Here is a 14946-nt window from a genome sequence, read left to right on the forward strand (position 1 = left end):
TTTTAACTGAAATACTTGTATAAATGTTTTAATTTTTCAAGTGTAGCCTGATAACCTGTTTGGTTAACATTTGATTTGGTAGTGTTACAGAACACAAGGAGGGGGGCGGCTGGGACAATATACTATTATTGAAAGAAGGCCCCGAGTCCATTATGTCTGCCGCCCTAGGAAAGATGTCTCTCAATGCCAGAGATTCGTGAAAAGGAAAGGAAATGTTTATTTAATGCTATACTAACAAAGTAGTGACCTAATGTCTTTATCAAAAAATCCTAAAGTCCCTAAAAACACCCACAAACACACAGTCCTTCCTTCCTTCCCCCTTTGCCCAGTCCAGAGTACCGTATCTCAGGAAAGGAAATAGAAGTCCTTGGCTCAGGCAGTCCTCTGGTTCTTCTCAGTTAGTAATCCCTCTCAAATGGGAGACCTCCCTGGGTTCCCGGCACCCTTGGCTGAGTCGCCAGGATCTCTGCTAAAACCGGGTGGTGGTTCCCCCTTCTAAAGCTCTGGGGGTCCCCACTCTGCCAGGCACGTGGTCCTCTCTCAGGGCTGCAGGATGGGATAGTCCCCACTCTGCCAAAACTGCATGGTTCTCTCCTCCAGGGCTGCCCCGTGGTTCTCCCTCTCTCAGGGCTGCAGGAGTGTCCACTTCATCAAGGCCACGTGGTTCTCCCCCAATGGCTGCCGTGTCTGGGTTTAAATCCCCCGCGCCAATCTTCTTCTGCAGCCCCATTTCCGACTGCTCCTACAGTTGGGCACACTTGCCCTCAATCTGCTGTCTTCTCCAGCTTTTCTGGTTGCCATCGTGGGTCTGGGCAGGTGTCACCCCATGTCATGGAGCCAATCTTCTCCCAGCTCCCACGCAGGTGCTGTAACTCAGGGGACCTGCCTCCCAGGTCTCATCTTGGGGGGGAAGGTCCCTTTCCATCCCCCTAGCCTTGAGCATGGCCATAGCTATTTAGCATATCTAAGTGACCAGCCAAAGGCTATAGGTATGCTAAATGACCGTGCCATGGATTAGCTGCAAAGCTGCCCTGCATGTTCTTGCTCTGTGTGCCCCTTCCCCCAACTCATACCTGAACTCTCTGTAGTTCAACATTATGTCTCAGGGCAGAAAAGGAGAGAACATAGAGCCTTATACATTTACTTCTAACATTTCTTCATAGAGGCTTTGAGTCTGGAATGCTTGACATTGGTGGAGTACATAGTTCATATTTTAAACCTTATTATTTTAGGTATCTATAATCTACTCACAGTTAACTCTACTCCTTCTTAATTCTTTTAGATTGTGATGGAGGAAGGGGGCTTTGAAGCCATTTGCAAGAACCATCAGTGGGCCCGAGTTGCCCAGCACCTCCACCAGGCAAAAACATTGGGTCCTGGCTAAGATCTTATTATGAATGCATCATTTACCCCTATGAAATGTTTCAGTCTGGAGTGAACCTTGTGAGGGTCATTAGATGGTTTGTGGACAGATGTGATTTTGCTCTTTTATTCTGTCTTGCCTTTCCTGGGTTGAGCTTTCTCCTGACTAGTTAAGATTTAAGGAGTGTTGAGTTAATGGATAGACAGTACGGGAAGCCATGGACAATATTTTGCAGCTCTGAAAATGTTTTATATCTGTTAGGCCAGTAGATGAGAACTGTAGTACCCTTTCTGTTTCTACTAGAGGCTTGGTGTCTACTAAAATATCTTTATGGACATGATCTTGCAGATGTTGGAGAAAAGGAGTTCCTAGTTTAGGCCCTCCTCTGTGAAAATAATTAGATAATAAACTCACAATTACTAAAGTTTTTGAAGTTACTTAAAATCAAGAGAATGTAGGGCTAAAATCTTGGTATTATGTGGGCTTAAAGAATAACTGGGAGCCCTGGCTGGTGTAGCTCAGTGGATTGAGCGTGGGCTGGGAACCAAAGTGTCCCAGGTTTGATTCCCAGCCAGGGTACATTCCTGGGTTGCAGGCCATAACCCCCAGCAACCGCACATTGATGTGTGTGTGTGTGTGTGTGTCTCTCTCTCTCTCTCTCTCTCTCTCTCTCTCCCCCCTTCCCTCTCTAAAAAAATAATAAATAAATAAAATCTTTAAAAAAGAAAAGAATAACTGGGAACTGATTTAGCAGGTATTTTAAATAATGGTAAGTTTCCAAGGTTCCTTTAATTTCCAAAGAAATTTTTAACAAAATTACTTGTGTTTAAATGCATTTTATTTATTTTTCATAATTCTGTTGGAGTTGATACTTTTATTGCCAGTTTTTCAGGTGAGGAAATTAAAACACAAGGAGAGGTCCATTTTATTTACAAGGCAAAGACATATGTAAAACAAATTCCTCTACATGTAGACAAACTCTTGTGATACATATTCTGTCATTCCAAAGAATAAGAGAAGGATTGATTTGTGTAATTACAGCTTTCATTGCCAAAGATTTAGAATGAAGGCATCGTTTTGTTATTTGCCAAATGTTAATTCTTTATCGTACCGTTTTTCCAGCAGTGTAACACTCATCCATTTGATAGCAAAGAAAAAGAGGAATACAAACCACACAGTATTTCCTTTACACAGTCTCTACAACAGTCTTCCAAGTTCAGCAGCTATAGTCGCTGATGTAAAAAACTACCACCTGATGTGAGTGCCTCTTTTTTTTACCCATAAACTGCCAAAATTTATCTGGGACTTTCTTTAGGGGAGAGTGCATTTCTAGAAAATACTGTTTTTTTTTTTAACATGTATTTCTCAAGATGGAATTTGTTGAAAACAAATGAGGTATTTTGTCAGTATGGATGGCAATATTTTCTTCTTTATAGTTTAGGTTTTACAGTGTTTAAAAGCAATATTTTTTAAAATACCATTTTAGGGTTTAATTTTTGTGAATATTGTGATACTCTTAACAAAGCACACTATGCACTGGTTTCTATTCAGATTGTATAAATCTTTTTGTCTTTTACAAAAATCTTTTGTGGTTTTACAAAGCACACTATAAAATTGTTTTTAAATGTTGGTTTTTGTCTTGTTCTTTTTTGAGATCATCATTCCAGTGTGACCAGGAGGCGACATAATCAGGAAACAAAACTTATTATACTCAGGAGACATGGATTATCACAAGCGCCACAGCAGAAGGCATTAGCTTGGGTTAGGAGGAAGAAGGGGCTTTTATTTGGATTTCTGAGGGAAGGACAAAACTTGGCAGAGTAATAGTTTAGGATTGGCTAGGTGGCTACTTGGTACAATTTTGTCAGGCTCTGTCCAACCTCTGGAGATGGGTCTCAGTTTTATAGCATGTGGCTTTGGGGTGGTTAAAGCTGAGGAATCATGTCTTTGGAGCTCAGGAACCCTACAGAGGAGATGTGGCTCTGTATTAATTTGTTTGCATATCAATGCCATGCTGTTTGCTAGGTCATCTATTATGTGAAGAATTATATAAAGCTATTAGAAGGAACTTCCTAACCTCAGAAGAGCAGTTTCTTTTTAGTTAAAAAGGTTTTCAAGATTTTAACATCATATAAAAAAATATATAAACAGTAGTCTTAAAATTTCTCTTGCTAGCCTGTTTTGTATGTTCACATATATTTTCATAAAAATTTGACTGTTATTAAATACCTTTGGGACTGAAAGCTTTTCTGAAAGAAAGGTTCTATTAAGCCATGTCCTAGTCAGAAAAAAGATTGTGTCTGAGTCATGCAATCTACCCATAAGCAGCAGAGCTTGTGGAGAAAACAAACATGTCTGCATTGTGGCATTGACAGTGCCATTTCATACAGTCAGTTGGGAGAAGATGTAAGTTGTTTTGAAAAGATTTATGCTGGCTATAGTTAAGGGGATCAGAAACGTGAAGGGGAGAAAATTCCAGGATAGGTGGATACAGTCCATAAGGAAGAAATGTCTTCTGCTTCTGGTATTAGTGGGCCAGTAAGAGCCTCTGAAGTTCATTTGTAAGCAGGATGCACTAGTAGTTGTTCTTTTCACATAAAATCTCAAATAGAGCCTGGAAGTGGATTCAAAGTTTCCACGTACATTCAGGATTGTGAGCAGTCTTCTTTAGTTTCAGCCCAAGGCTCTATTAACTAATTAATTCTCTTTATCTTTTCCTCCTATTCTCAGACCTATTGTGATACAGTGTAGGACATCTCAGAATTTTTCTTGTGTCAGCTTCTATTCCTAAACTTTAAATTTTAAAATGTTTTATCATTGCAATATAAAATGAAGAAATGAGAAAGTAATCTAGATTATTGAAATTTAGGTGGATTCTGGATGTTTTAAGTGCTTTTTTTTAGTTCTTTCATAGCAAGAAGTATCTGAATATTGAGAAAAGTGAGCATATTATAACATGGAAATCAGAACATTTGTTTAAAAGTAGTAAGTAGCAGGTAAAGGTATAAAATTATTTCAGAATCAAAGAATCTTAAGACATTTTCTTTCTTAAAGAGTGGTATTGTTTACTTGGCTTGAATATTTTTAGAATCCTTGAAAACTATACAGATAGTATGTCAAATAAAGGATTTTTACTTCTGAAACATTAAAAAGGAAGAGTTAAAATTAAATTCACTGTAAGGTAGAAAAACGAGTAAATTTAGCAAGAAATTTCAAGGACAAACACATCTTCCACTTTATACAAAGTATATGCAATACAGAAATGAAGAGTTAACATGTCTGAAATAATCCTGTGTTTTAAAAGGTATTTGCTTTGCTAGAACATATATTGATGTAACATGTGTATATATAGTGTTTATGATATTAACATAATGTACTAGATGATGTAAAATTACAAAGGACTATAATGTTCATAGCATTAGGAAATGCCATCCCTACATAGCTAATAGAATCTTCTTTCAGAGTTTATTTTCAATCTTCATTAACCCTTATGAAAAATAAATAAAAAGTGTTTAACCTCACTTAAAAATTGAACACATAAAAATGACTACATATTTCTTTTTACATATCTTACTGGCAAAATTGTAATGCATCAAGAATGGGGAAATCAGCAGGGTTTTGCACATTGTTAGTAGCATTCAGTACTAAAAATGTTTAAATTACTAAAATTTTAAATGTTTATACCCTCCTCTTTCCACATAATTCATCTTTTAGAACAAGTATGTGGATACTAATACTTTGTGCCCAGGTCTTAAGTTATAAAAGTCACTGAATGATACTATGAAGAACTCAGTGCCATTGGAATAAAAATTTCACTGGAACTTAGCTAGAAACAGGAAGTATAGTATACCACTTAAGGCTATGAGAGGAAACATCGTTGTCAGTGAAGGGGGAAACAGGAACAAGTGGAAGATACAGACCACAGCCTTAATTGGAGTTTCCTTGAGAAAAGCAGGACAGAGTAGGATAAACATTTCAGGGCTGAGTAATTTTGATCAAATCTAGCTGCCTTTGCAGCATAGGAATTTTTCCCTAGTTGTTTGGTTCCTCAGGATGGTTTGTTTTAGAGCAAGGGAAATATCTTGGTGAGTGAGAATTTCATGAGGTGGTTGGGTTTGTGGACTTGTGTTTTATTCATTTGCACATGAAAGACATGGTCATCTAGATTAATTACTGCCACCAGGAATTGCTTATTCCTGGGAGCAGTTGGGAAGCATTTTCCTCCTCTCTCCCCAGGTATTAAAAAATCATCAAGTGTAGTAAGTAAAAAATATAATTAGTGCAGTTAATGACATCATTGTTTATAATACCAAAAAACTACAGTGGCCTTGTAGTAGAGGTTAACATCAGGTATTGTGATCCCCCAACTTCTGTTCTTCTTGCTCAGGATTGGTGAGGCTCTTTGGGGTCTTTTTAGCGTCCTTATAAAATTTTGGAATAGTTCTAGATCTGTGAAGTATGCCATTGGTATTTTAATAGGTATTGCCTTGAATTGGTAAATTGCTTTGAGTAATAAGGACATTTGAATAATGTTGATTGTCCCAATCCATGACATGGTGTATGCTTCCATTTGTTTATAACTTCAATTTCTTTAGTGTTCTGTAGTTTCCTGAGTACATATCTTTTGCATCCTTGGTTTAATTTATTTCTAGGTACTTAATTTCTAGGGTTTTTTTTTATCATTTACTGTTACTCTGTTAGAGTTGTCCCAATTTTTACCCCTTTGCCCTCCTCCACACACCCTCTTCCCCTACTCCCATAGTCAACTCCCACACTGTTATTCGTATCCATGGGTCATTCATACATGGTCTTTGATAGCCCCTTCCCTTGTTTTCACCATTCTCCCTTCCCCATCCCCTTTGGTCACTGTCAGTCTATTCTGTAGTTATGGTTCTCTTTTGTTTATGTTGTTCATTAGATTCCTCTTGTAGATGAGATTATATGTTGTTTCTCTTTCATTTACTGGCTTATGTTACTAGCATAATAGTCTCCAGTTCTATCCAGTTCTATCCATACTGTCCCAAAAGGTAGGAGCTCCTTCTCTCTTTCTGCTGCATAGTATGCCATTGTGTAAATGTACCACAGTTTTTTGATCCATCATTTTACTGATGGGCACTTGACTTTTGCATATAGTGCTGCTGTACAGGAAAGCATGCATACATTCCTTTGAATTGATGATTCAGGATTCTTGGGGTATTTCCCCACAGTGGAATTCCCAGCTCAAGACTCAGTTCATTTTTTTAGTTTTCTGAGGAAATTCCATACTGTTTTCCACAGTGGCTGCAACAGTCTGTTTTTCCACCAACAGTGCACTTTTCTCTCCAACCTCGCCAGCACTTGCTTATTAACTTATTAATGATGGCCATTTTGACATGTATGAGGTGATATCTCCTTGTGATTTTAATTTGCATCTCTTTAATGGCTGGTGATGTGGAGCATCTTTTCCTATATCTGTGGGCCATCTGTATGTCCTGTGTGTCTGTTCAGGTACTTTGCCCAATATTTATTGGTTGGTTGTACTCCTAGTGTTGAGTTGTATGAGGTCTTTTATGTTCTGGAGATGAAACCGTTGTCTAAGGTATAGTTGGCAAATATGTTTTCCCATATGGTTGGTTCCCTTTTCATTGTGGTGTTTTCTTTATCCATTCAGAAGACTTTTAGTTTGTTGTAATCCCATTTATTTATTTATTCTATTTTATTTGTCCTCTGAGATGTGTAATCAAAAATACTGCTATGCAAGAATACCAAAAATTTTAATTCCAGTGTTTTCTTTGTGATTACTATGTGGTATCACGACTTACATTTAAGTGGTTCATCCATTTAAACTTTATTCTGCTATATTGTGTGAGATTGTAGTATAGGTCCTTTTTTGCATGTGCCAGTTTAGTTCTGGCACCATTTATTGAAAAGTCTGTCTTTACTGCATTATACACTGTTGCCTCCTTTGTCAAATATTAATTGTACGTGAAAATGTGGATTTATTTCAGAGGTCTCTCTTCTGTTCTGTTGATCCCTATGTTTGTGTTTAAGCCAGGACCAGACTGTTTTGATATTGGGTATATGATCCATCCTTTTTTTTTTTAATCAAGATAGGTGAGGTTGTTAGGGTGGTTTTAGTTATATATACATTTTTACAATATTTGTTTTAGACCTGTGAAATAATTCATTGATGCCAATATGAATCAATGTTGAATCTGTAGGTTGCTTTGGGTAGTATGGCATTTTAATGATGTTAAGTTTTGTTATCTGTGGACATGGTGTATTTTTCCAATTTGTATCTTCTTTACTTCCTTTCTTTAGTGTCCTTGAGTTTTCCAAGGACAGATCTTTTACCTCCTTGGTTAAACTTATTTCTAGGCACTTTATTTTTTAAACTTTTGTTGTAGCAATAGTAAATTGGAGTTTTTTTCTTAGATTCTCTTTCTGATAGTTCATCATTTGTGTATAGAAATGCTATTGTTTTCTGAATGTTGACATTGTGTATATACTACTACTCTGCCAAATTCACTTACTAGGTTGTGTAGTTTTTGTTGAGCCTAAATAATTTTCTTTGTACACTCTCATGTTGTATGATGTTGGCTAATGGTTTTACTTCCTCTTTTCCAATTCATATGCCTTTTATATTTTCTTGGCAGATTGCGGTGCCCAGGACTTCTAGTACTAAGTTGAATAAGAGTGGTAGTAGTACATACTCCCGTCTTGTTTCTGATCTTAAGGGAAATGCTTTTAGCTTTGCCTGTTGAATATGATGTTGACTGTAGATTTTCCATATTTGACCTTTTTTATGTTGAGGTATGAACTCTCTTACTCTGTGAGTGTTTTTTATTATATACAGGTGTCTTTCATTTTGCTTATGTGACTTAGGACATTTATTGATTTGAACATACTGAACCTTCATTGTATTCTTGGAATAAATTACACTTGATTATGGTGTAAAATCTACCATGTATAGGCTGTATCTTATTTGTTAATATTTTGTTGAGGAATTTAGCATCAATATTCACCAGAGATACTGTCCTCTAATTTTCTTTGTTGTGTCTTTATCAGTTTTTGGATATAGAAAATATTAGCCTTGTTAAAAGAGTTTGGATGTCTTCCGTCTTGAAATTTTTGATGTATTTTTAGATGAATAGGTGTTAGTTCTTTGAATGATTTTCTTGAGAAGCCATCTGATCCAGTGCTTTTATGTTTGTGTGCCTGGAGTTTTCTGATAACTGCTTCAGTTGCACTAGTTATTATCAGTCTGTTCAGGTTTTCTGCTTTTTCTTGATCCAGTTTTGGGAGATTGTATGTTTCCAGAAATTTAACCATTTCACCTAGGGTGTACAGTTGTCTGCCATACAGTTGTTTATAGTAATTTCTTATAATTCTTTGTGTTTCTGTGGTACCAGTTGTTTTTCTCCCTTTTCATTTCTGATTTTGTGTCATCTCCCTTTTTTTCTTAATGACTTTACTTAAAGGTGGGTCAGTTATGTTTTATCCTTTCAGTGAACCAGTTCCTACATTTGTTGATTGTTTGAACTGTTTTTTGGGGTTTTTTTTGTTTGTTTTTTTAGTTTCTGTGTCACTTATTTGCTTTCTGATCTCGATTATTTTCTCCTTCTAATCGCTCTGGGCTTTGTTTCTTTTGGCTTTTCTAGTAATTTTATGTGTATGATAAGATTTTTTATTTGAGATTATTCTGTCTTATTTAGGTAGGCCTTAATGCTATGAGCTTCCCACTGAGGAATGCTCTTAATGTCTCCCATAGGTTTTGGGTTATGTGTTTATTTTCAGTATTTTTCCAGGTGTTTTTTGATTTCTTCTATGATCTCACTGTTAACTCATTCATTATTTAGTAATGCATTCAGTCTCTGTGTATTTGAATGTTTTTGTATTTTTTTCTTAGTTTATTTCTAGTTTCAGGTCATTGTGATCTGAGAAAATACATGGGATGGTTTTATTCTTTTTTCGTTTTTAAGATTTTGTTTATTTTTTAGAGATGGTAAGGGATGGTAAGAACATATATATATGTTCTGTGATCTGTGAGCAAAAGAGAGAGAAACATTAATGTGTGGTTACTTCTCACGTGCCCACTACTGGGTACCTGGCCTGCAACCTAGGAATGTGCCCTAAACTGGGAATTGAACTGGCAACTCTGATTCATAGGCCAGCACGTAATCCACTGAGCCACACCAGCCAGGGCTGGTTTCCATTTTCTTGAATTGGTTAAGACTTATTTTGTGTCTTACCATGTGGTCTGACTTTGAAAGTGATGCATGTGTATTTCAAAAGAATGTGTATTTTAATCCTTTGGGGAGAAATGTCTGGTAGATATCAATGAATTCTAAATGATCTGATGTGTCACTTCATGTCACTTTAATCTTATGGATTTTTTTCCTGGAAGATCTGTTCATTGTTAACAGTCCATTGTTTAATCCCCTACTATGACTGCATTGCTGTTGATTTCTTCTTTAAAATCCTCCCAGATTATTTTTTAATAACAAATGCAACACTTTTTTTTGTTTTCAGCTTTTTTTTAAAGATTTTATTTATTTATTTTTAGAGAGGAAAGGGAGGGAGAAAGAGAGAGAGAGAAACATCAATGTGTGGTTGCTGGGGCCCATGGCCTGCAACTCAGGCATGTGCCCTGACTGGGCATCGAACCTGCGATGACTGGTTTGCAGCCCACGCTCAATCCACTGAGCTACTCCAGCCAGGGCCCAGATTTTCTTTATGTATTAAGGTGCTCCTGTAGTGGGTATAGATATGTTTAGAAGGGTTATATACTTTTGTTGCTCTGAAGCTTTAATGTTAATGTCATGACGTTCTTTTCATGGCCTTTGTTGTCTATTTAGTCAAAAAGAAGTATTGCTACCCCAGCTTTTTTGTTTCAGTTTGCATGGCTTTTTCCCTCCTTTCACTCTCATTGTTAAAGCTTTTATTCTGATATGAGTCCTTTGTACACCATATATATATATATATTCTGTGATCTGTTATCCACTTAGTTACCCTGTATTTTTATTGGAGCATTTAATCCATTTATATTGAAGATTTTCATTAATAGGTACTTATGCATTGCCATTTTTTCTCTTTGGACCCTGTCCACCTCTCTTTTTCTACTTCTTCTTTGTCCTGAAGTAGTCTCTTAAGTATCTCTTGCTGGAAAGCACCTTACTTTGTGTCTATTTTAAATGAAAATCTCTACAGAAAATGTAGTCTTGGATGCAGGTCTTTACTTTTCATTTCTTGGTATATTTCTTGCCAGTTTCTTCTGGATTGCAGTGTTTAGGTTGAGAAATCAGCTGGTTTCCTTCTCCAGCTCCCTGGTATGTTTATAGACGTTTCTCCCTTGCTGCCTTTAATATTCTTTCTTTGTCTTTGAATTTCTCCATTTTAGTTGTAATTTGCCTTGGTGTGTAGGCCTCTTTGTGTTCATTTGATTGGGACTCTCTGTGCCTCTGAACTTGCATGATTTTTTGCTTCACCAAGTCAGGGAAGTTTTCTGTCATTTGTTAACACAGGTTTTTTCTTATCCATTGCTTCCTTTCTTCTTCTGGTATAATTATGATGTGAATATTATCAGTTTCATGTTGTCCCAAAGCTCCTGAAACCACCCTCCTTCTTTTTGATACATTTTGTTTTCTTGCTGTGAAATTTTTTTTTCTTGGCCTTTCAACTTGCTGACCTTAATTTTCTCCTTCATCTAGCCCGTTTTTAATTCTTTCTAGTGTTTTCTTCATTTCAGGTATTTGTCATCTTTATTTCCACCAGGTTTTCATGTTGAAGTAATTCTCTGTAAGTTCCTTGAGCATCCTTATAACCATTACTTTGCACTTACTGTGTGATAGTTTGCTTGCTTCAATTTCATATAGCTGTTTTTTGGGGAATCCTCCTTTACTTTCATTTGGTCGTTGTTTCTTTGTGTCCCCATTTAATCTGTCTCTTTTTGTTTTTTGGTTTTTTTTTTTTTTTTTTTTGCTGTGTTTTAGATACATCTGTCTTATTTGGTCTTGTGAGATTGTCTTATATGATAGGAGTTCTGTAGTACCCAGTGATGTAGACTCCTTCATCATCTGATCTTCTTGCTGTACCCATGTCCTTTGTGTGAGTTCTGTGAATTTTTCTGTTGCTTTTGTGTCCTGATTATTGTTGGCTTGTTTGTTGGAGGCAGTGGGAGGCCTTCCCTCCTGCTAGCTGACTGAGTGTCAGCCCCCATCATGTATTATACACTGTTGCACAGGTGCTGACAGAACAAAACCATACATAAAACAAAACCAAAATGAGCATCCCTCCCCTGAAACAGCATCAATTTAGTAACAACAACAAAAAAAAAAACAAAGAATAATAACAGTGGAAAGATAAAGGGGGCTATCAGGTAAAGGGCAAAATAAATAAAATGAGTCAGAGAAGAGCAAAGGAGAAGTGATTATGGGAGGCAGTGTAGGAGGGAGAACTAATATGAGTAATAAAATGAACGAGGAAGAGAGGAAAAAGGGACATAGAAAGAGAAAGAATAACAAAAATATTTTAAAAAATGAAACAAAGGAATAATGGAGTCATCTATGGTAAGAGTAGGATAATAGATGTGACAGACAAAATACAGAGTTATGAAAATAGGAGCAATTGAAATATAAAAACAATAATGAAAAGGCTACGAAAAAGAAAAAATAAAAAAACAGTGGATTTTCTCTCAGTGCAGCTTAAACTTGTCTGCTGTGTTCTCCCCTTGGATACACTGAGGCTAGTTTAGCTAAGTGTCAGTTACTGTCCACATCTGGCCCTTAGCAGCCTGGAAGAAGTACCAGCAATTCATAGCTTGTGACTTGGCTGTGTCCAAGCTGCTCTGCACAGCTGGATTTTCTCCTCACTGAGCCCAGGGTTCCGTCAACATATTACCCAACTCACTGTCAGATCTGCCTCTCTTCATCTCTGCCTACTGACAGACTAAACTAGCCATGTTCTCAACTGTTTTTGAGAGGGCTATCCTTAAGATTGGTTGGGATGGGGCTCCTGGGTCACCTGTGGTGGGTACCTTTCAAACTCCAGGGAAGACACTAGGTATTTTCCACCATTTCTGAGCCACTGATCTGAGACTGTTTGGATTATTTCCCTGTACTCAGCAGAGTTGGGTCCTTTGTAGGGAAATGGGTTGAGCCTCCAGAGTCCAAGTTTGGGGTCTGACAGAAACCAGGAGGGTGTTTCTGTACTCTACCAGTATGATATGGCCACACTGTACAGCCCATCTTTGACACCCCTTAGATATTCATATGTTGATACCTCCTGAATAGGGCTTAAGATGTAGGATGAGAGAAAAGAAAGAAAAAAGGTAGAAAAACATCTCCCCTGCTTCCCCCACCACACACCAAAAACAAAAACAGAATAGAGCACCTAAAATGAAAAGAAAAAAAGTTGCAGGGTAGCGGGAGCAGGATTGCAGAGCCAGGGTGGGGAGAGAGATACCCCACTGGAAAGTTAATTTCTTTCCCTCAGAAATGTCTTGCTCTTCTGAAGTGAGATGTCTGCCATAGAATCCAGGTATGTATATCCTGGCACCAAAAGCCTTCTGCTGCTGCCATGTGTCTCCACAGTGCCTGCAGGTCTGTCCTCGGGCAGCTGCAGTCCTCTCTGTCCTCCATTCTTTGGGGCCCCAGCTTTGTGACTGAGAACACAAAACATGTGGTTCCTTAAATACTAAGAAAGGGCCTCGTCTCTAGCAGCTGTCATCCCCTGCAGCAGAGAAAAACTTTCCCGTCATTTACTGCTATGTGGTTGGCTAATCCTGGCCTGATTCTATGCTTTGGAGCTGCATTTGTGGTCTGGCATTTCTCTTCTAAAGGGGAAGCTCCTGCAGTTGCACTGCCACCTCTGCCTGCTGCCTCTGCAGGTGGGCTGGCCCTTTTAATTATCTCACCATTCTACTATGCTGTTCCCCCCCCTCCTTCATTAAAAGCCTTTTTCATGTAGTCTTCCATTTATTTTAGGTGTCCAGACCTCTCTTTAGATTATTTCCATTTTGGTTCTGGGAGGAGATGTGTGCAATATATCTTCGTACTCTGCTACCATCTTTTCTCCCCCAGGCATAGAACTAATATCCTAAAAATACAAGTGAAGAGTTACCTTTCAACTAGAGTCAGTCAGTTTTCACTCATTGTGATTTACTCTCATTTGCAGCCATAGTTTACTATCTTAGGACTTGCTTCTCCAGCTTTTAATTTTTTTCTTTGTCCTCGTTTGTTTATCTCATTCCATTTTCTAAAATCCTCACCCAAGGTTATGTTTATTGATTTTAGAAAGAAAGGAAGGAGTAGAGAGAAGAAAGAGGGAGAGACAGAGAGAAAAGAGAAGCGGAAGCATCAGTGTAACAGACTTTCATTGCCTCTGGTACATACCTGACTGGACATTGAACTCACAACTTTTGTGCCCTTATTACAGATGAACTCTTCAACCTTCTGTGGTAACAGAAAATGCTTCAGCCCACCAAGCCACCTGACTAAAGTTCTCATTTCATTTTTAATTGCCTCTTAATTGGGTAATTACATGCATATAAATATAAATGTGTATATAGTTTATATGTATGTGTCTATATACATGTACATATGTGTTAATGCTTTGTTTTAAATGTAAGTTAATCTTCAGATTTGTTTCAGCTATTTCCTTCCTCTTTAGCAATATTAGACTATCCTGTCTTGTTCCCCTCTCTTCTAACAACTGTAAGATTTTTTGTCCTTTTTACATTTTTCTGCTTAATAAAGTAGATATTTTTTGGTTTATATTTTCAGGTTTAGTATAGATTTAGTCATATTAGTTTATATGTAGTTTAATCTGTTTTCATTTCTGACTGCCATAAGATCTCTTTCTTTGACGAACTGCGTTTTCTAATATGTAACTTTTTAATTTAACATACCAGAGATTTATAGTACTTCTGAAATTTGAGGATTCAATTTTCACCAGTTCAAGAAAATTCATGCTTATTGACCATGAAATGTAATGTAACTTCTTTCTATCTTAAATTCTTTTATCTACATAAACTCCTGTAATCTGGACATTCTTATGATAAATTTATATTCATGATTCTTAAATCTCTATTTTGTATTTTCCCCTTTTATTTTGCTACTGTGTTCTTGGTAATTTATTTAAAAATTTTCTGTACTTCAGCTTTTATTAGCTAATTACTATTAAACCAGTTTTACTTTCAGATTTCTAATATTAATTAGATTTTTAATTTATAGAATTGATGTTTATTTTTCTGGTCAGTATCAAGGAAAATTTCCTTTTTCCTGCTGCCTTTACTATTGCTGTTTGTGTAGTTTGATGGTTTATCTTGCCCATTTTGCTCCCACCCCACATATTTCATGACTTTTGTTAGTTTGTTGTGAACTCTTTAACCACATATATGGGCCATTTTCCTGAGCCCAAATTAAAATATGTACTGCTTAGAAATAGTTACTAGTGTTTCTGCTAAATGCCTGAGGACACTGCAGTTCAAGATTCTAATATGTTAATGTTTGGCTTGGCAAACATTATTGGCATGGTTGCTAAGTGTAAGTTCTGGTCCAGATTCCTGTGGTGACAGGCTATGGATAAAAACTCTCAGGAACATT

The 14946-nt window shown here is 37.0% G+C and overlaps 2 long non-coding RNA genes across 2 annotated transcripts; one reads left to right on the forward strand and one right to left on the reverse strand.

The window, feature by feature from the left end:
* Nucleotides 1-1226: 1226 nt before the first annotated feature.
* Nucleotides 1227-2790, reverse strand: LOC118498644. The gene is made up of 2 exons (XR_004901124.1): nucleotides 2100-2790; nucleotides 1227-1858 (listed from the first exon to the last, which is right to left on the reverse strand). It is a non-coding gene; the product is annotated as an uncharacterized LOC118498644 (long non-coding RNA).
* Nucleotides 2490-11596, forward strand: LOC118498643. Its single transcript, XR_004901123.1, has 3 exons — nucleotides 2490-2620; nucleotides 11513-11515; nucleotides 11586-11596. It is a non-coding gene; the product is annotated as an uncharacterized LOC118498643 (long non-coding RNA).
* The last annotated feature ends 3350 nt before the right edge of the window (nucleotides 11597-14946 follow it).

This window comes from Phyllostomus discolor, unplaced genomic scaffold (assembly GCF_004126475.2).
Source record: "Phyllostomus discolor isolate MPI-MPIP mPhyDis1 unplaced genomic scaffold, mPhyDis1.pri.v3 mPhyDis1_scaffold_15, whole genome shotgun sequence".
Classification (NCBI taxonomy): Eukaryota; Metazoa; Chordata; class Mammalia; order Chiroptera; family Phyllostomidae; genus Phyllostomus; species Phyllostomus discolor.